The 21004-nt window shown below is 46.9% G+C and overlaps 1 protein-coding gene across 2 annotated transcripts in view; it reads left to right on the forward strand.

Annotated features, from left to right (window-relative positions):
* Positions 1-21004, forward strand: part of LOC147692604 (semaphorin-3B-like) — a 525181-nt gene that overhangs the window by 309779 nt on the left and 194398 nt on the right. The window contains exon 1 of one of the 2 annotated variants that reach the window (XM_086938808.1): positions 3403-4048. The exons of the other annotated variant lie outside the window; for it this stretch is intronic. The gene's annotated coding sequence lies outside the window, so the exon portion shown is untranslated. Of the gene's footprint in view, positions 1-3402; positions 4049-21004 lie in introns of those variants that run through there. 2 annotated transcript variants of the gene reach the window in all.

Below are 21004 nucleotides of genomic sequence, written 5' to 3' on the forward strand. Positions count from 1 at the left end.
TAACGGGGACGCCTGGGGGGGAACAGTGGTTCCTCACCACACTCCAGGGGGCGCTCGCTGCCGTTTGGCTGAAGGGTGCAGGGGGTAGGGAGTTCCGCTTCCGGTAGGCAACTTGGGCCTACCACTGTGCAGGCGCATTGGGCGCCAACATGGCATAACATCACCCCTGGGAAGTTAGGTTGGAAGGGCATAGGGGTGCCCTCGAAAGAATCGGTTGGGCACACAGGCCTCCTGCGCAAGGTCACTCTGGTAATTAGTGGGGAGCAATCAGGACCTTGCATGTAATGTAATGTAATTCGCATTTAAAGAGCGTGTTATCACCGTCAGGTCTCTAAGCGCTGTCAGGAGAGAGAGGCACGTCCTGGCCTGGGGATGTAGTAGATTTAGGGAAGGTCCCAAGCTTCTGAAAAGAGAACTGTTTTTAACTTCTTCCTAAAAGGGAGAAGGGCATGCTCCTTGCGCAGTTTCTTCGGCAATTTGTTCCAGAGTGTGGGGATAGAGGTAGAGAAAGCTCTTCCCCCTTTAGAGGTGAAACAAGGACATACCAACAGGCAGGCCTCTGAGGATCGTAGCACGCTGTTGAGGTATAAAGGTTTAAACGATCTTTAATGTAGGTGGGGGCTCGACCATAAATGGCTTTGTGTGCAATACAGAGGCCCTTGAACTTAGTTCTCTGCTTGACTGGGAGCCAGTGCAGCTGACGTAGGAGAGGGGTGGCATGGGCCCTTCTAGGCAGTCTGAAGATTAGTCTGGCAGCATCATTCATGATGACCTGAAGTCTAGCTAGTAGCTTTTCCGAGAGACCGATGTACTGGGCGTTTCCGTAGACAATACGTGACACTATCATGGCCGACATGGCCAGTTAGAGAGTGGCAAAAGTCAGGAGAGGTGCAAGCTTCCGTAGCTGTCTCATCAGGCCGACACATGTTCCCACTACTGCAGACACTTGCTGGGTCATAGATAGTTTGGCATAAGCTTTGATGCCTAGGCTCTTTACAACCACTGCCGGTTCCGGGTCGGTGCCCAATTCCCGACGCCAGAAAAGGTTGCTCCAGGCATTAGAGTTGGTGGTGATGGCCAGTACCTCAGTCTTATCAGGGTTGATTTTGAGGGAATTGGCCGTCATCCAGTTGGCGATAAATTTCAGGAAGTTTTGTATTCTTGTGTGGGAGGCTGGGGAGCTGTCGATCTGGACGATGAGTGGAGGCTCATACAGGATACGCAGAAAACAAACGGGCATGTTCCAGTTAGGTATGGTTATGTATTAGATTCATATTAAGGATAGCCATAAATCATGTCAAAATTTGCATGACATATGTGAGTGAACATGTTGGTGTTTTCTTATTAATTAATTTTTTAAAAATCATTTAGAATTATGTTTTTTATTAATTTTAATAAATACGGCCGGGGTTTCCTACTCCTGATCCAAAACATAATTGTGTTGGATGTTTTATGAGGGATCACATGGGGGCAGTCACTACTGACCATTACTTTTTGAGGGGACTCTGCAATACCAGGCCATATGTAAGAAAGGGGTTTTGCAAACATGTGATTGCATGTGCAGTGACTTGTGTATGAAACTGGTGTTTTATTGACTCCAATGGTCGGCTGGCACTGTCCAAATGACCAGAAATGTTAACACATAAATGCAGACTTAACATACAAAAAACCGTAAACAAGTGTAACCAAGCTAGTGCGGTAAAAGGAGACTTGACCACGATAACAGATGGAGCCATGTCAGTGCTAAATTTGTTTTTAAAAAAAATGCCAGGGCACTTTTCAGAAGGCCACTGCAGCTTTTTCCACCCATTGCCCCTGCCAGTAATGCAAATGACAGTACTAACTCATTATGTACTGGAAATTATAACGTTATCTATTTATTTTATTGTAATATGTTTCCTTTCTTTGTACTTTTATGGTCTATTTTGATTGATCGAATAAAGTTTGTTATGATGATGATGACAGTACAAACCATCACCCTCCTACAAGTTTGACAATTCAGACTATTCCAGGCCCCCAAAGCTATAAGAGTGGCTTGGGGGTGGGTGGAGAATGTATTCGTTATTTTGTATGTACATTGTATTAATAATAAACCATTATTGCACTAATTTAGGAAGATACCGCCACCATGTGGCAGACTGCCATAAGTACCGGTGTTGACAATCAATTGCTGGTGCCGAGCACCAGTAACCCCGGCTCAAATTAAGCACATGCATGGGGACCAGGACATAAATCAAGGAAGTGGTGGCAAAAAGACACGATCTTTGACTGAGGGAGACATGAATGATCTAGCCAATAGTAAAGCTTCCTTTAAAGCTTCCTTTTTATACTCGGGAGAGTTATGGTGTGTTATGCAATGTCTTAAGTGCAACAAATACCTCGAGAGGTGTAGCGGTGCTAAGCAGAACTCAGAATGACAGGAAAGAGACTTTGCTCTTAAAAAGCCAGGTAGGTTTTCGAGGCTTTCCAGAAATGTAACAATAAGGAACTCTAATGAAGAGCACAAAGAAACTCTTCTAAAGTTTGGCAGCCCTGGCAGAGAATAGTTTACCGCCAAAGCGAGGCCGCCTGGTGGCACCTGCGATGTGTGGAGACAGAGGGCGGGGGTGTTGCATCATCCCGTGGCGACGCGGACAAGAAGCCTGAAGTAGGGGTCGCGACTCGCGAGGATCGAATGTGTGCGCGCGAGGGGCACACTTTGCCATTGTCATGTGAAGTGCACACATCAGCTGGAATCTTTCGATGTGACTATCCCTCTTTTCACGTCCACTTGTTTGAGACACAAGAGGGGGGGGGGGGGGTGCTAGAGCGCGATGGGGACGGGAGAGTGCAGTACAAGATTGAAGACATAGATAAAAGACGTGCAGAAGGAAATTTTGGCAGGGCAGTTTTACGATGAGAGAGAGTGTCACGAGTTGAGGGTAGAAGCATTAGGAAATGCTTGGTTGGAAAGAAGGGGGCCAGTGAAAGATAGGGTGAGTAATGACGACACAGGAACGGGAAAAGAGACAAAGTTGAAAGACAGCAGGAAAGGAGAAAGGACGGGAATGGTTGCAAGAGCGTAGGACGAATAAGAGGAAAAAGCAAATATGGTGGAAGGTGGAGCTAGTGAAAGAAGTTAGTTGAGTCAGGGAGCAACATGGGTGAGAGAGAAAGTCAGGGAGGTAAAGATAGGCCAACTTGAAGCGGGTCAGGGACAGAGAGAGAGCCTGGGAGGAAAATCATTCTGATTGAAAGATAGATTAAATCTCCTGGCGGGGAAGCTATTCAGCTCCTGGAAAAAGAAAAAGCATTCCGGTCTCCTCCCCTCTTCTCCGCCCTGTGTGAAAGTAACTATTTCTCCTCCCTCCCCCTCCTCCGGTCCCCGGACGCCACTCAACCCCAGCCTCGTTCAGGAGCAGGCCCGCCGCTCACCTTGCACGCTGCCTTTATTTTTATTTCACTTTCTGCCCCTGCTCTCGCTTTTCTTGGGCGGGGGCGGGAGGTTTGCCCTCTCCGCCCTAGACGTAGGCCCCGCCCCCATGCACCTCCCTCCCCTGGGCTTTCACTTGCCATCTCTGTGGCTCGCTGTGCCCGCGCTGTGGCATCCACAGTGCTGAGGAGACGGTGGTCCGTGCTGTGCAGAGACTAAACTCCTTTCTTGGTGCCATGCTCCGGTGTCGCGCCCCACCTTCCGGAGAGACTGGACCCTGACACTAACAGGATTCACTTAACTTGTTCGGGATTTCTTTGAACGCCGCTGCGTGGCTTTGATTTGATCTCGGGTGTACTTTTATTATTTATTCTTATTCTTCCATTTTTGTGCCTTGGAGGAGGGGCCGACGGGACAGGTGCAGCGCCCCCAGGGCTGCAGCGCCTCGCGGCGCTCCCGTGGGCGCGGACCTGTGACTAAGCGCCCATCACCTGCCCAGTGAAGAGGGCATCTCGGCGGAGAGAACAGGCGAGTGGCTGGGTGAGCCGGGAGTGTGAGAGGGGTGCTGAGGAGACCCGGCGCAGCCTCTGAGCTGGGAAAGAGAGGCCCTCACGGAGGCAGGAGCGGCGGACTCAGGTGAGGCTTCCTCGGCATAGGTATGTGGGAAAGGGGCGCTGTCACCTCGATCCGCATAGCCAGATGATGCAGAACGTAGTTGAGGGCAGCTCCGCAGTCACCAGCTTTATTAAACTTTCTCTTTTCTTCCCGATATCCTCTTTCTTCGTCTCACTCCATCTTCCCTCACACTTATACACATTTCTCCTCTTTTCTTCTCTTCATCTCTACGTCCTGTAGTCCATCTTCCTGACTCCTGTTTCCTTTCTTTGTTTCTCCCTCTCTCTCTAAATTGCATCTCTCTCCACCTTCTGTGTCCTCTTTCCTTCCAAGTTCCACACCTCTCTTCTTTTCAGGTCTACTAGTCTCTCGTCTCTTCACTCATCTCCAGATTTTTCTCTTCCTCCTTTTTTTCTTCTCTCCAACTCCCCTCCTTTTAAAATCTCCCTTTTCCTCCCCATGCCTCACCTCCTCTTCTCTCTTTCAGTTACCCATAGCAACACTTTCCTCTCCCTTGTTTTACCCCCTCTGTATCTCCTTCCTGCCCATATGTTCTCTATCGCCACCGTAGCCCCTTTCGCCTGCTCTGTGCATGCATCCACCACACTTGACTTACTTCGGCATTTGTTATCCCGGGAGTAGAGGGTGTGGGTTACAGAGAGAGCTGCCGACTTTGCAACTGGGAAAACCAGCTCCAAGTCCCGGCGTCGGCGCGGCATCCTTTGATTCTGGGCAAATGACTCAATATCCCTGTGTTTGATGTAACTAGTCAGTCTCGCAACACCCATTGGACTCACCGGGCTTCAGCCCCCCCGTCGTGTGTGGCAGCCCGGGATGAGACAGATCCCGGGCACACACAGAGCCGCACCCGAACGTTTCACAGGTCTTTTAAAGACCATTTGCATGTTAATTAGGCCTTGCAGTTGTTTCACCCCTTTTAAGAGCCCCTGCAGCTCCACTCTGCCTACTGATTAAAGGTTCAGCACCACCCCCCGGAATTTTTTCTTAGCGCCCCCCCCCCCCGAAATTTGGCTCTAGTTGCGCCTCTGTAACTAGTGCACCTGTAAAGTAAATCAATACGCTATATAAAACTGCGAAAAATGATAAATGTCTGTTCTCGTCTCTCCGTTCTTTTCTTAGGTCTCTCTCCCTTAAGTCTCTTTACTCCTTTCCCTATGTTTCTTGAGTTGTTATAGTTTTTATGTCCCCTTCTGTCTCTGCACCTCTCCAATTTGCTCGTTTTTTTTAATTATATTTTTTCACCGTTTAAATAGCATTCACTTTAACAAGGTGGATCAGTAGTTTAAGCAGTGGGGCTGATACCTGCTTGTGAACTATAGGTCACAAGTTCGAATCTTGATAGGGCCACTTCACTCTTTTATGCTTCCCAGGTCGACACTTTGAGGACCATTACATTGGGTAATAATCATAACAGTGTTTTATAGCACATTGAAACGACAAAACCTGTGGTACTGGTACCATATAAAACAAGTTAATTTAGGATGGCATTTGATTTTATTTCTTGGCACTGCTTCTGTGTCCTCTCTGCATCGATTTGCCCCGTTCTTCTCTCCCCTGTCTTGCACAATCTCACTTTTCACTGACCAACCTTTCATTTTCACTTTCACTTTTCATCCCACTCACATTTCTTCACCACCCGCTTTCTCCCGCCTTCAGACTGATCCGCTCCTCACCCACTCATCGGACTCTGACCTGCGAGTTTCTTTTCTCCCTCTCCCCTCACGCACTCACCTCGCACTCTTAGCTGTGCTACATATTTCGTGGCATTGGTGTGAAAAGAAACAGGGCTGTATTGTATTGCAACATTTACTGGCGCTTACTACCCCATGTGGGGCGTCGAGGCGCTCACTACATGGGTAGCCGCACTCTGCACCATGCAGTTTGAATTTTGTTCTGTACTGCCGTAGAAGAGCCAGTCAGTAACTCCTCATAACCGCCCCCTCAATTCTGAGCCACGCAACCCCGGCTCCAGTTAACCCTCTATAACAGACTGACTGCGTCTCTGCGAACCCCGAAGGGGCGGGCCCCAGGCTCCACCCTTTCATTGGAGAAGCTAATTACAGGACACGAGTCACATTAAAAGCCCTGGAAGTGCTGTTTTCCCCACAAGGGGCGGTTTAGTTGAGTTGTGAGCCGCATACATAAGCACATCACTTTATTTCCAGAAGCGGTTCTTTTCTCTGACCTAGAACTTGCTGTTGGTCAGAGCGTCCTGGCTCAGGTGCCTAGAGACGTCCCCCCGCAGCGCTATCCTGACTACATCATACCTGAGTTTTTTGCTTCCCTGTGTCCTTTTCTTCCCAGTCCCAATTGGAGACAGTTACTTTCAGCTCAGTGATGCCTTGGCTTGCTGGCACCGATCAATGGTGAATTCAGGCATTGTATAGACTTTCGGACCGTCCTAACCGTGGTGGGTGTCTGTTCGTCTGTTCAGAAATGCCAAATCTTGACATAGCGATTGCAGTGTGGAACTATATGAAATAAACTAAAAGTTACCTTAGAGAAAATTAGTTGAAATGTGTAGTGATTTTAAATAATTTTAACTTTGTATTAGGGTTTTTTAAAGAATATTTTATTATATCACTTTATAACGTGCTGTTATCCCGAAGATGTTGCATAGGTAGGGGTCTCAGTCTATGTGTTTCTCAGTGCATACAAAAATACTTGAAACTCATGTACATATAACTAATAACACAATTTTAATGAGTGATGTTATTTATTCACATCCTCATTTATATATATTTTATGTATACATATACTCTATATAGATAAACGTGCCCAAAGTGAGGCGAAAAAATGGTAGGGGGAAGGGCAGTGGTCAGTGATTTGTGAGGATCGGGGTTGTGTGAAGTAGTTCCAGAAGTCAGAGGCGGTCCCACAAAACATTTTTTGGTTGACATCACATGGGCATTTTGTTATAGCCCCACAGAGCCGGTCCTAGGCCTTCTGAGGCCCCGGGCGAAAGGGAAGATGTGAGGCCCCTCTAAGTGCCTTACTGCCTGCGCGAGTGCGCTTTTCTCTACTCTGCGGGGCCGGCAGGGGGCCCCCTGAGCGCGAGGCCCTGGGCAGCTGCCCATACCGCCCATGCTTGTAGCCCCATACATATTTAACATTTGTATAATCCTATCCCATATAATAAAACACAGTGACAATGATCTGTTGATTGTGGGTAGGTCTTGCAAAAGAAAGTTGACGTTTCGACCCTTGGTTATTGTAGGTTGAGTTACACCTTACTGTGGGGTCTTCTTCAGCACTAGAAAGTGATGTGGGGATTAGGGCACCAAAATGCCACCTTCAATTAGGGGCAGCCTTGACGGTAGATGGTTGGGCCCGTGGGCTCCTACTTAACAGAGAGCGTGCTACAACCTTGGTTAAGAAACGGTACTTCAGGGTCCGTGCAGTTGCTTATAAATTCTTCAATTGTCGATCAATGCATTTGCATCCTTGTGCTCTTAGCTTTTTGGATGCTTGTAATATAATTATACAAGGTGTTCTTTGACTGCACACGTGTGTTTGGCTCATTGGTTATCTAGTACCTCCTAGCTAGTTTTTGGTTTATTGGTTGCTTTATTTGAGTGTCTGATTGTATAAGATGTTCACTGGGTGCCTGAGTTCTGGACTGTGCTGGTCCTTGAGTGTTTAGAAGTGCTGAGGTATTTCACTGTCTGATAGTGTTTGCATGTCATTTTCTGAAACTGTCTGTGGTCTTGGCGATTGTGTCTGTTGTTTGTCTGTCTTATAGCATCTTTTTGTCTTTGAATGAATGATAGCAGGATGATATTTCATGATCCAAAAGCATCTGTTAATGTTTGAGTCTACAGTGATGTTAGAGTATTGTCTAATATTTACGATGACCTTTCAGTGGTCTCATCTAATCAATTGGGAATACATTTTAACGTGTTTATATTTCCAATATCTGATAGTTTCTTTTGGTCTTTGAATGTCTCATAGTTTGTCAGACATTTGATGTCTTTTTAAAAGTTGTTCTTGGAGCATTTCATTGCGTCTGGTGTCTCTGTTTGATGGTGTATTGTTTTAGAAGTGTACACTAGTGTTAGTGGGTTTTATATCTGTATATTGTGGTCGAACTATTGACCCGAATATGTATACAGCGTTAAAAATAGATTTTCTACTCTTAATTCTACAACTACATACCATAACAATATAGCGTCAGCTGATATTCTGGATGCAATGTTTTTGCAGGTGGATATTTCGACAATTATATAGCGGTATTACACTGTGTAGTGGCATACCGCATATTCTACTTCTTTTTCAGCCGCCTTATTTTTTGTAACAGGAGATAACTCACTTATTTTGTATATATTTTATAACATGCTGCATCTATTTTGAATCTTCGTGCTTCTATATGATGTTGGCAATCCACTGAGGAAATTTCTCTAGATGCTCAGTTCAGGATTCTTCATATTGGACCTGGGCATCAGGTCGTGGATCAGCACACATTTCTGAAAAGTCTAATCTTTCAGCTTTCTGTATGCGCCTTCTCCAGGCTGATGCAATCTCCGCCTGGAGATCTTTCCCCTTCATTAGTGCTTTTTTTTAACCCTTTGACCATATAATTCCAATAGTCTGTCATGCTTGTCTAGCAGCGTAACAGTTCACTTTTTTATTATGGGTCTCTTGTTTTTCTTGTTTCCCTTCCTCCAGCAGCACTGTTCTTATTGTTTCTCTTTCTTATTGTTTCTTTCTCTTACTTTCCACTACTTTGGTTCTCTACCTCTCTCAACCTCAACTCTCACCATGGTACTCAACCAACCTCTCATCCTTACTTCTCTTACATTATATGCTGCTTTGATTATTTTTTTCTTTCTGTCTACGTTTTTAAAGTTTTTCATTCTTATTTCTGTCTGTAATGTTCTACTTACTTGGTTGTACATCCAAAGAGGGAGCGGAGGACTGCATTTTTGGCAAAGTTCAGAAACTAGATTTATGTCCTATCATTTTTGGGAGGATTCATTGCTCTTGGAAAGTGCCTTGGCCAGGGACCAGGACTTGTGTGTGCAGGTAATGAGCTGATTTATAGGACACCCTCTCACTCCAACCCTTCCCAGCTAGCCCCTCAAGGACTGAATGGACCCATAGGATTGGTCCTAGCACAGATACATGCAGCCCTTCGCTTGCAGGCATTTATTTATTTAATGAGTTTTATATAGCGCTGGCTAGACCCTTAGGTATCAGAGCACATTTACATAAGGTTCCACAAAATTACACAGTACATTAGATTCGGGCAACATCAGTTGCTAGAAAAACATTTAAAGAGCATGGAAGAGAAGAAGGGTAAGGGGGCAGGGAAGTGGGGATAAGGGAAGATAGGACACAGAGATGAAGGAATATCTGCCCGAAGACCAGCTGGGTAGGGGGGGGGGGGGGGGGGGGGAGTCCAAAGCCCATCTCCTCTTTAGCTATCAGGTAGCTCCACCGAGCAACGGCCAGAACGCTAGGTCTCTGTGGGAAAACATTAAAAGAGGACGGGGTAAAAGGAGAGTAGAGGGGAAAGGGTAGGGTCAAGGGGTATGAGGGAGAGAACAACGGAGAGACGAGGGAAAGTCTGCCCAAAATTCGGCTAAGTAGGAGAGGGCAGAGGGGAAGTCTGCGGCTCATCTCCTCTATAGCTATCATGTAGCTCCACCCGGCATCGGCCAAAAAGCAAGGTCTTCACAGTCGTTCGCAGGTTCAGTGACTAGATGGGTAGGCCAGATGGGGGCCATGATTCGAGTTCTGTTCGAAGTCCAGATTTAGTCCCCGAGTAGTAGTACAGGGTGGACGGGACCACTGAGGCAGCCATCTTGAGGTCAAGTAAAGGGTTATGTCCATGGTGTTACATACTGCCAGTCCCCACTTAATCATTCTCTAGGAGAGGGGAGTGCTTGTTGTGCAATGGGGCATTGGTGCTCTACTTTTCTTATTAGCCTCTGCAAAAGTGACTTTACTTAGGGGCTTGCCTCAACCCGCTTACTGCAGGCATCACGTGTGGTGTGTGCAGGAATGCACTTGTGGCTGTATCGAAGGCGCTTTCTCCCCTGTGCCCCTCAACCGCTCGCTATACAAGACGATGTGCTCCCGGGTCCCCTTGTTGCCGGCGGGGGCTGCTAGGAAGATGTAAATAGTCTAGCAAGATCAGACTTCCGTACCTGCAGCCGCTGCGTCCATAGTCGCTGCAGATCATATCACAGAGGTATGCTCGAGCTGAGACCCCAGTCAAGGACCGGTCTCATGAGATGCTGCGAGTCAGGCTCATGTGCCCCTCCCGCCACAACCGTAACTCAGAAGCAGCCGCAGGTGCGGGTTGCAATAAAAGTACGGTCTCGTGGAACGCTGCAGGTCGGGCTCGTGTGCCCCTCCTCCTCCAGTCGCGACGGGTTTGGGCCCTGGTGGAAGTCCGGTCTTTTGGGATGCAGCAGGTCAGGTTCATGCGCCCCACCCCCTCCAGCCGCACCCGTAACTCAGTGGCAGTGCGGGCAAACGCAGTAATCTCCCCGGGGGTCAGCCCGCAAGTTGGGATTTGGGCCGAGGGTTGGGGGCGTTTCTAGATGGAAAAAGACTGAGGTCATAGGCATCCTGGAGCACTTCTTTCGGCCTCTGGAGCGTTCTCAAAGCTTCCCGAGCACCGGGCGCCATCTTTGCATCTTCATTGGCACGGAAAGTCACGACTCATTTCTCAGCAAAGCCGGAACGGAGAAAGGCGATATTGATCTTCAAATGATGAACCTGCAATCCGGTAGCTGAATCGTTGTTCCGGGAGGAATAACAGTGCGGCGGAATGCAGATCCAGAGGCTGGTAAGATGGTTCACCGAGGAGCATCAGCTTCAAGCAGCCATGATTGGCTTGGCATTAATATCTCAGATTCTAGAACCAGAGGTCAAAAGGCTTTCAGTTAAAGACGTCTGGATTTACAGGATTAGAACAAAGGTACGAAGAACCTTCACCTAAAGGAATTTCCTGGCCCAGAGACCTGGAAAGGAGATAATACATCTGCATCCACTGGATCGTTTCGGAAACTTGGTACCTGTGATATACAGCTCTTCAACTGCAGAAAATAATGGGCCTTATGAACCCTTCACCTGCATTAATATGTAAGTTCTAAGGCTAGGAACAGGGATACAGCACACTTTGCCTAAAGGAAATTCTCAGTCCCAGGAATAAGGATAAAGAGAACTTTGTCTATAAGAGGTAATGACTTAGATGTTTCCTTTAGGCACAGAGATGCAGAGCCTTTCATTTCCTGAAATTGATGGGTTCCAAGACTTGGCACGGAGATCCAAAGATCTTCACCAGCTGGATTCCATGGACTTAAAGGCTTATCATAGCGGAATGGATACTTTTACGTATAGAAATAAAAAAAACTGATGGGCTCAGGTGCTTGGATTCTTCTATATGAGGGGCAAGATGTACAGATAATTTCAGATGTAAGTCCCCATCAAGGACAACTCATCGAATTCTTACCACTATCGGATTAGCCTGAAATCCATTCTCATGTCCTCAAACCAACCTCACGCTCAGCACCCTTGAGGAAGTGTTTCGAACTTCTTCACAGATATCTGTGATTTAATGGGCAAGCTGTCCCAGGCCCTAGCTAAGGAACACAAGCCTGGTGTGCTTGTGCACACACTGCAATGTACTTCAATGGCCACTGGTCCTAGCTCTATTGTGTTTGCCCCCTGGATGCCTTCCAACATCAGGAATCCCTTGCTGGTATTGCCGCCTCACCAGGTGAATCTATTGTTTTTGACCCTGCATCTGTTTCCTAGAATAGGTGGATGACTAATAATTCAAAAGCAGAGATGTATTGATCTTGTAAGGTAGTCATGGTGCTAGTGTGATGTATCAGACTTTCTGGAGTAGGTTGGTATTAGATTTCGTCTTTTCTGCCTTTGGCCATGGGGGAATAGTTGTTTGCAAGGGGGTGGGATTGCCTAGTTCTATGTAAAGAAGATTTTGGGGGATTTTACATTTTACAAATGATCACGATAAAATATTTGCCTTCATCATCCACCGGGTAAGGGTCTCAGATTAAGTAGCCTAATGTTGGCATAGGTCATAGGCCACATGCTCTTGATCCTTCCCGTCAGCTCCCCTGAGGTCCATGGTGTGGGAGGGTGGCAAGGTGCATACATAGTTTGCCTGGAACATTCCCCCATAGATAGCTTCCCGAGGGCATTTTGAGCACTTGAACGCAATCTATTTTCCCAGAAGCCTGTGTAGAGTCAGCTCGGCGGTTTTGTCTGGTAGGATGTTGTTGTGTTTGATGAAAGTCCAATTCAGTGGTGATGCTGACTTCTAAGGTTCATGTTTGCTTTGTGTGTGTTTTTATTGTGCTATTTAAACTCGGTTCGTGAATTTTGAGTAGCTGTGAGTGGTATGGCCTAATGTTTTCGTATAATGCTTTGTGGTCAAGTTCCTTTCAGGCAGGAAGTGGGTCCGTGTTCTTACCAGTTTTCCAGCACTCTCAAAAAGAGAGTACAAAACCTCCCTGGGTATATGCTCCAATTCCCCCTGCCCTGAACCCATTGTTAATGATCTCCACAGAGAGGCCAAGCAATGAAAGGGAATCACTTCACTGAAATAGGAGGTGCCCCTGGTTTGACACAGAGCTAGATGGCTGCTGCTTGGAAAAATGGGCATGCCACTCTAGCTTCTGAAATTGGCAAAGGTTGGTTAGATAATTCGTTGGGGGGACTGTAAGGCATATCTCCGATTTAAATACGGTCCTGGGCGGCTCAGACTTTTATCCTATTTATAGCGTGCTTCTTTTTACAGTATTTTATTGCATGATAATTAGAGTGGGGAAACGCATATAAACATTTTTCTATACACATTGAACACTATTGGGTAAGATAGTGTGTGATTTCATATATGTTTATAAAGCATCTCATAATGTTGGCAAATTGCACACATTTGCCCAGCACAGCGGCATTGATCCAAGTGGTGGAAAGCGGTATTATGAGTCTCACTGTGCCAAGAGTTCAAGATGAATCACTGGTGCGTGGGAGGGAGGGGGGGATTTATCTTTTTTTTGTTGCTATGTTCCTGATTTTCAACCTTCGGTTGCCTGGTTGTCGTTGAAGTCCTCGTCAATGGTGGTCGTGTACCACCCACCCACTTTACGGAATTATGTAAAGGTTGCATCAGGGTATAGGGCAATCTGGCAGTGCCCTGGTCTCTATCGGGCTCTGTTTTGTGGCCTGGCATAGGCTGTCCGTTTTTTCCGGACTGTAGTGTAGTGATGCGCGCGTGCTCACACTGCTCACTTCTCACTAGTGAAGAAGTTAGGGCATGACGTCATGCCAGCGGAGTGTTGTAGGGGAAGGGAAATCCTTTAAAGAGTTATTTTCTCTCTGGATGTCCTTTCTCTTTTTGAAACTCGGGGGCAGCAACATTGTCGTGCTGTCGCCAGGGCTTTAAGTGGAAGCTTTTTTAATATTAGACCCAGGCCACAGTTGCTGCTTATTTATCTTATGGCAAAGCCAATAGTCCTGACTTGTTGTAGGTATGATGTTACTTGTATCATATATCTGGATGCAATGACAGAAACAGCAAAATACAAGTGGGAGGCACACTATGCTAAGCACAGACTTTTAAGCATATGTGTTTTTAAGCCACGCCCTTGATTACATTGGCCACGCCCTTTTGAGATGAGACCCCCTCAGTTTTTTTTCATTCCACTAAAGCCCTGAGTATGGGAGACATTTTACCCACTACATCAGTGGACTGAATTCTAACCCTGAGTATATCCCAAACAGAGCTAATTTATGTTAAATAGGTTGCCTCAAAATTCACGATTTTCACCTGAGAAACTCTGTACATTGCCTGAAGTTGCACCATCCCATTGACCTTTGCTCAAGATGAAGTTAACGTTTCCCGCCCCTTCCGCTAGGTCACATTTCTCCAGGCGTTTGCGCAGATTGTAAAATACAGCATGATTACACCTGCCCGCGGCAATGAATGGTAGATTCCCAGAGTGCCGCCGCCTGCCGGAGGGAAGGGGCACTGACGTCATTTCGCATGCCATTCCATTCTTTAGCAGTGCGCGCTCAGACAGTCCTAAAGGTCAGCAGATGCGCGCGCTTATCTCGCCCCCTCACCTCCGAGTAACTTTTACTGCCGTGGGAAGCCGGGCGTTTATCTTCCTGTGGGGGCAGATATGCGAAGGATGAAGGCCCACGCCCACGTGAGAGGGCCAACGCGAACTTTCCAAAGAGTCCCAAGCAGCGAACTGGCTTAGGGCTTTAAGTGGGCCGGGTCTGAGCACCGGCAGTTTTTTAAGGGGGCCTCGAAACGGGTCTCTATACCGCTCTGTTTTGTGCCCTGGCACAGGCGGTCCTTTTTTTTCCGGACTGCATTGACAGCAGGCACTTCATTTGCGTGTGGTAAGCCTTGTAGGATAAGGGAAATGATTTAAAGAGAGTAATTGTCTCTCTGGATTTCCCTTCTCTTTTTGAAACTTATGAGAAGCAACATCGTCGTAGTGTCACCAGGGCTTTAAGCAGTAGATTTTTTCAATATTATATACAAGCCATAGTTGCTGCTTATTTATCTTATGCAACTAGCAACCACTGACAAAGCCAATAGTTCTGACTTGTAGATATGATGTGACTTGTATCATATATCTGGACGCAATGACAGGAACAGCAAAATGTAAGTCGGGCGGCACACTGTGCTTAACATAGATTTTTAGCTTCAGTGTTTTTAAGCCACACCCGTAATTATGACCACGCCCCTTTGAGAGACCCCCAGTTTTTCCATCCCACTAAAAGACCTGAGTAGCACCCTGGCTAGCACAGTGCTGAGCCAGGGCAGGTGCTCGCCTGTCCACGTGGTAACACTAAAGTTCCTTACAAATAGCGCCAACCTACTCCTGTGTGAACAGGAGCTCTACCAATAGGCTTCTTATGTCATGTTAGCACAGACTATTTTCTGAGCCAGAGGCAGGGCCTACGTCCATGAGCGGCGCAATCAATAGTGCATCAGGTGCAGTGGCACCAGTGCCCAGTGGTGAAAGGGGGCCTCTGCAACCTACTTGTCGTTTTTTTCTACACCATGGGGATGGGACCGATTTTTTTTGTTTGCATTATGGCCCATGGCACTCCTACTACACTGCTGCCCACTTTTCCTCTAGTGACCATTCTGTGCACTTACGTTCTTAAGTCACTGTCAGGTGTAACATACTGCATAAGATGATAGGTGAAGGTCGGGGCGCAACTAGAGCCAAAATCCGGGGGAGGGGGGTAATACTTCCAGCAATGTGTCCTTGTATAATGTAACTGTTACTCGTGCAAAAGTGCCTCACTATCTTCGGGTAGAGTTCGAGCTGTATAAAACTGCAACAAAAAGAAAGCCTTAGGCTATTTTTCAGGAAATGCATTCTCACACTGTAGCAGCAAAAGTAATTTGCAACTTTAAGGAATAGGCAGAGTGGAGATGCAGGGGTGAAAAAACAAGGAAGCCTGGTTATCAAGTAAATGCTCTTTTAAAGACCTGTGAAATACCTGGGTGTGGCTGTGATAAGATGCCAGCCCACAGCAGCTCAAGAACTGTCTGTGTGTCTGTCCGGGAAGCTGTCTCAGCACACAGTTGGATGCAGGATCCGGCATGAGTTAATGAGCTGGATCCACTTTGCCCAGGAGCAGTTTCCCAACACCGGGACACATCCAGCAGCGCCAGTGCTTTAAATGGGCCGATGCGGAGTACGGGCACTTTTTATTTTGAGAGGGAGAATACTGGCACTTCTCAAGAGTGACGTAATACTTTTAATGGGAGAGTACTGGCCCTTCTCAAGAGTGACGTAATACTTTCAATGGGAGAGTACCTGCACTTCTCAGAAACAAGCATGTACTCTGGTACAGGGTACTTGCACTTATATTTCTCCATTTCAAGCACCGAGCAGCACCCATACTGTACTTAGAGTTCAGAGCAACAACCTGCGGGGGCGAAAGGGTGGGGGGAGATCTCTTACTTTTCAGATCCAGCTAAGACCAAATTAATGCCTCACTTAAAGGACCATCAACACTCCTTTTGTTTGCATCTAATCCTGGTGCTGAGCTCGTTGGAGCTTAACTTGATGCCAGTGCTATCTAGGGAAACAGACACACTCAGCTTGTCACGTCACACATGCTTAAGAGATAATCTATTGTTTGGGGCTTGTTGTTCATGTTTCCAAGCACAGTATGGAAGAGATACGCATGCACTGTTGGAAAGTCAGATAGATCTGTTTTAATGAGCAATTTCACTAATAACAATTTATTTAGCAGTTGCCAATATTTATTACTTCTTAAAGGAACTCTTACTACTTAAAGCAACCTGGATTAAGGGAAGACTGGAGACAAAAGAGCATGATTGTAAACTTAAACTCTGCAATTTTCTTGCAGCTGCATGGTACCGCTTCATAACTCATTCGGCGACATTACCAGGAATGAACCTTGTGACCCACAAGGATCTTGTCAGCTCTGAGAGCCATGCATAATAAAAGGAGCAACCTCTTGAGTTTTCGAAATGACATACAGATCCATTACCTCTAGGTGCTATCTGATGAGGAATCAGACCTGCAACAAGACAGTGTGCACACAGACCACTCCAGCAAGTGCATTAACCACTAGAGCTCTCTTACAGCTATAGTACCCTGGAACTAGAAAGGTACACCAAGATCTCGCACCCCATATAATCTTTCAACCAATGGTATGGGGAACAGCCATGACAACGCGGGGATTACCCGGCAATGCCATTACAACGCAGGGGTTACAACGAAAGTCGTTACAACGACTTTTGCTTGAGTGTGCTGTTGAATAGGGAATAGTTTAATTTTCTATCCAACACCTTCCCTACTGTCAACGTGGGCTGGAGTTGGAACAGAAAATTAAACTATTCCACTATCCAGCGCCCTACAGCGAAAGTCGTTGTAACGACTTTTGTTGTAATCCCTGCGTTGTAATGGCATGCGGGGTAAAAGCCCGCGTTGTAACGTCATACAACCATGGTATTTTAAAACACAGCCTTTTTTTGGCATGCAAGGAAGCCACACTAGATCTACAAACACATTTCCTTTTTGCCAATGTCTCTGGGGCTATATTTTTACTAAATAAAAGAAACGATCGGTTCAAAGTGGGGGTCATGGTTGGAGTCGTCTGCGGTGTCGTTAAGGATTTCAGGTCCGGATGGTGATGCCTGAATGCCAGACTCTGTTCTACATCTCCATGCGACTCCACTCCCCTTTATTACGACATCTTCCCTCCCAATTTTTATGGGATCCTAGTGTAATTTTCCATTTCCTGCACTGAGTGGCAGGCATTTTTTGATTCTGATTGTCCGAGTCACTTCCAGCTTCGAAGTGGACTTGTGTTTATTTAAGCTGTGTTTTATCATGAGAAGCTGAACATCAAAGTCAAGATATTTAGCACAGACTCTTGTCGCCTCCGAAAATCCACACCATGATCACTCAATGGTACTGTTAAATATTTTCTGTCGGCGTAGTTTAGTATAAGATACCGGTAACTCTGGTCTCTACCAACACTTATTTTTGGAAACTGAGGCCTTGTTTCAGTTGAATGCGGCGCTTAGGCATGTAAGACACTGTATGCATCGAATGTGAGAGGCTAAAAAGAGCTTCAGCCCCAGTGTAGACCCACCTGCACCATCCCAGCATCTCCCATTTGCTTTATTTGAGCTGGAATGGGGGGATTATGTCATGTCCAAATCAGACCAGCACATACTCAGTCTTTCACAGGTAAGGGTTCTTAGTGGGAAGACTGTATTTATAGTAACATTTATTCAGAGCTTACTACCCCACTTTAGGGTGCTGAAACACTTACTGACATGGGTTGCACACCAGGGCCGGACTGTGAACCACAACGGCCCTGGCAAATCGCTCGGCCGCCCCCCCCCCCCCACTAGGGGGAGGGGGGGGGGGTTGGAGGTGCCGCCGAGCTCTTTGCCGGGGCCGGTTTTCGGACGATTTTGTTACAGGGCCGATTTTGCAGTTATGCTGCAAAAACAGCCCTGTAACAAAAACGGCCCCCAGGGGCCCAAAACCGGCCCCCACCCATGCGGCGCACCGGGGGATTGCCCGGTGCCCACTATTGCCAGTCCGGGCCTGTCGCACACTGCACTATGTAGAGTGTGTGCTTCTAGGGTGTTCTTGTTTTAACTAGGCACTGGAAGTGTTTACAGCGGTGTGTATATGGTTGGCAGTACGGTGGCAGATTTGATCCGCTCTGCAGGCCCCTGTATGGTATATTTTGTGTTCACAATTCACTATGCTGTTTACCACACAGGGTTGTCTAGACTGAGATTTTATGGCCCTGAACACAATTGGGAGGGGGAGATGATCAGCAATTTGTCAGGGTGGACGCTGGTATTCCTCTGTGTGAGGAGGTGGGTGTATTATATGGTATGGATGTGCGGCCTTAGCGTGTGATACTCTTGCAAAAGCTGTCTTGGTCGAATCAGGCTAATTTGTAAAACCTTAAGCTCAACCCTGAGCATCTATGGCTGCAAGCAGCAATGCTTTAACAAAAAAAACTAGTGTAAAGCATTTAACAGTACCAAACAATGAAATAAGGAAGCCACCCGACACAAAAGAAATCCAACACAAATTTATAAAAATCCAACACGTTCCGGAGATATAGCTTTTGAAAGAAAACTTAAACCTCAATTCAACCACAAACAAGTAATAGTAGCTGCAAAGCTTGCAAACTTTTTAAATGTTTTATGAAAGTTGGGGTGTGACTACTTCGACCCGATTTGGGTGACCGAATCCGGCAGGGCGAAGGTCTAGGGGCCAAAAATGTGTATTTGGACAGTTACCTGGCCACCAAAGTGTTTTCCAGTCCAGTTCAAAACTTTACAACACAACCACCATAGACTACAATGGAGTGGTAGTGATGCTGCGGATTCAGGAGATAGAAGACGCTCAAAGATGCTCTGGATGCTGTGCGGTTGATCGGGGTACCTTTGGCTGTCAAGGATTGGTCTCTAGGGGTGCCTAACGTCACTCAGTGGTGATTCGTTCCAAGTGACTACTGACTTGCTGAGTTGGGCTACTTCAGCATTGTATGGCCTTGGTGATGGTTCCAGCGGGGTCAACCGACTGACTTTTGGGGTCACTTCTTTGGTCTGGGGATTGGAAACAACTTTCCCCCAAGGCAGGAGCCACAGGCACAGCCCTCTCTCACTAGCCCAACATGCAGCAGGTGCAGTCCTGCAGACTGTGCAGCCTCTCTTTGCAAAGTCCAAAGTTCAGCGGGGCAATCCTCCTCAGCCCTCTTTCCAGTTTTGGTGTGAATTCAGGGTCAAGGTGTCAGGGGTGCCATATTTGTTCCCAGAAAGTGCCCTGGGGGATGATGCGGTCACTAGGGAATGGGCTTCCTGGGGACGTCACACCCACGTGAGAACCGTTTAGGGCACTGGCCTCCTCTTTTTCCCGCCACCAGCCTGTCTACCTGAACAAAGGGCAGCCCCTCAAGAGTGTGATTGCCATTTACCCACCAAAGGAGGCTTTGCCTTATGACGCTCGCTTTTTGGGCTGACATCCTGAGTGTTTTCCTCTGAAGTGGAGGTAACATCTCACCCTGTAGCTGACTACTATAGTTCTTAAGCCTGGGAGTCGTTCATACTTCTCCCCAGGAGGGGTGACAGCTGTCTGTTGGCCAGTGACCATGTGAGGCCACTGGACAAACTTTGTCACAGAGCAGCAATTTTATAAAAGATGCATTTTGGTAATAGTCACATTAAATTTGACTTGGGCATCATGTCAGGTTTAATGCCCAATGATACCTAATAGTACCCACTCAGAAGTTATCTGTGCTGAGTGGTCAGCCGGTAACCCTCTGTTATCCAATGGGGCTACTAACTCCACCACAGCAAAATGACAATTTGGAAGTGTGGCTGGCAGGACATACATATATAAAATGAAATGCATGCCCTACTTAATAATATACAGATCCCTGCCTAAGGACTCGATGGGTCTCCCTTAGGGAGACTTACATAAATTGTTATGGGAAGTGGGGCTTTGCCATTGATTAAAATGGCAAAGTCAAACTGGCAGCGTTACCACTGCAGTGGCAGGCTGGGAGCCATGTTGTAGTTTGTCACACACAGAGTGGCACAATCAGTGCTGCAGCCCTGGGTGGATAGTCTGCCTTGCATGCCCTGGGTCAAATATCTCTACCAATTAGGGGTAGCAAATTCAACATAAACTTTGTAAGGGGTTAGAACACTGGCACAAAGGTCTGTTTACAGGCCTCAGTGCACTCTGAGAGTCGAAAAACCAGCAGCAACAGTCCAAAAATGTCTGGGTTAACATGCAAAAAGAGGCATTTGCTTACACTCTGTCTAACTGTAGGTGAGATGATGAATGAGAGAGAGGGAGAATGTTACAGTTAGGACAGAAAAATGCCTGTTAACTAAACACCTTTAATATGCCCTCCTTGTCAGATTAGACATGTCACTCGTACACTGACTGACTGTGGTATTCACTGTAAGCACACTGTCAGGTCACGTACTGTGACACTGTCCTACTATTGAGGGCAGGCATCCTTCCGTCTGTCATATGTATAGTCGTTAGTCCCTTGCTCACTTTGCCACTGGATTCAAGCTAGCATGGCTGATGACGGCTGATAGCCAGAAACCGGTCTTAGGATGCTTGATTCCGGTCCAGGAAAGACATGGCTTGGCAGTTTGGGCTGGACTGTTCCCATGAGGCACAGGGTCAAGGCGGATTTGCATATGGCCATGTCTGAACTGGGGTGGTGTGGAGTGCAAAAAAACCGATGGATTTAGGCCCAGATCTCTGTACTGGGGTGAATGTATGACATTGTTCTGCATTCTGTCCACCAACTGTTGTTTTTGCATTTGTCACCCCAAGTGGGATGGGTATGCTCCAGACGTGAGTCCCATGCTCTCCACACCACTGGAGTCCAGCTATCCTGGCTGATGACGGCTGATAG

The sequence above is a fragment of the Lissotriton vulgaris genome, chromosome 9 (assembly GCF_964263255.1).
Source record: "Lissotriton vulgaris chromosome 9, aLisVul1.2, whole genome shotgun sequence".
Taxonomy (NCBI): Eukaryota; Metazoa; Chordata; class Amphibia; order Caudata; family Salamandridae; genus Lissotriton; species Lissotriton vulgaris.